This window comes from Mus caroli, chromosome 16 (genome assembly GCF_900094665.2).
Source record: "Mus caroli chromosome 16, CAROLI_EIJ_v1.1, whole genome shotgun sequence".
Classification (NCBI taxonomy): domain Eukaryota; kingdom Metazoa; phylum Chordata; class Mammalia; order Rodentia; family Muridae; genus Mus; species Mus caroli.
The window spans coordinates 62306620-62308054 of record NC_034585.1 but is presented as its reverse complement, the minus strand read 5'-3'; positions in this window follow the sequence as shown (position 1 = coordinate 62308054).

Genomic DNA, 1435 nt, shown 5'->3' with positions numbered 1-1435 from the left:
ACTCACTTTGTAGACCAGGCTGGCCTCGAACTCAGAAATCCGCCTGCCTCTGCCTCCCGAGTGCTGGGATTAAAGGCGTGCGCCACCACGCCCGGCTAAAAGACACTTTTAAATCATTTATTCCAATGTGTTTAAAATTTTTCATGTTGTATACATCTAGAAATGCATCTATTTTCTTTTTGTCTTTCCAATCTAGTGGAATGGGTTTTTAAAATGTCTTCATATTTTTGTGAACTTCATTGGTATTTGTTGCAATGTCTCCCATTCTCTAATTATGTTAACTTGGGTCTTTGATGTCTTTTTGATTAACTTGGATACAGATATGTCAATCTTATTTATCTTTTTAAAGAACTGGCTTTTTGTAAATTCTTTGTATTTTTCTTCCCTTTCTATCATTAATTTCAGCCCTGATTTTGATCATCTCTTCCTTTCTACTGGTGTGGAGTTTGGAAGACATCTAACTTCTAATTTATTTTCAAATTGCTGAAAGCAACTATAATTGCTACAGAGGAGAAAATGATATGAATGGACTTCACCAGCACTAGATCTTGTGTGCAAACAATGTCAACTTGTCAAAGAAGATATGAATGCTGCTGCAACAGTGGCATTCCTGTTACAGGGATAACCAACTGCTCTCCTAAAGGAGTAGAGGCTTGCTTCACAGAAGAGTACTATAATCATGGGTGATGTACATGGCTAGAGAAGTCAGAAGCCCTGGGGGACAGGTTATTAATTTTTTTCTCTAAGTGCACAAGTTGTCAAACTGTGTTTTAAATATTTACATTTATTTTCAGAAATGTGCTCTGCTAACTTTATTCAGACAAGGTTCTTATTGTAGAAGGTAGATTTAATGAATAGAAGTATTACACTTTAAATATCTAAGAATAAGTGATTATGAGCATTTAGATGTAGATGAGACCCTCTTCCTGTAAGTCTCAGAGAACATATTGGAAACTGGCATAAAAAATATATTAACTAGAAGACGAGGAAGAGGAGTGCTGTGAAATTTTGTCTCCTGAATATGACAAGGGACACAGATATTGCACACATGATCATCTGTCAGCTGTGGTTACTTTTACAGGACATACACAAAATCAAGTCAGTTTCTAATTTCAGCATGAAGTAGTGAGGGGCCCTGAGGATATCTAGATGGGAAAGTACTAGCAGTTGATGTTTGCTGACAAAACATTTCTTTCTGAGGATAGTTATTTCTGGAACCCATGGGAGTGGGTGAACCAGGACTATGTGTATATGGGCAGGAATAATTTGACTCAGTGGTCTAAATAACAATAAACAAAATATTGTAAAAGAAGAACATGACATTGAGAGGAAAATGTGATGGAAATTCTGGGAGACGTTGGAGGCAGAAAGTGAGAGGTGAATATTATTAAAACACGTTGTATACATATATAAAAATGTTCAAAGAATAAACAAA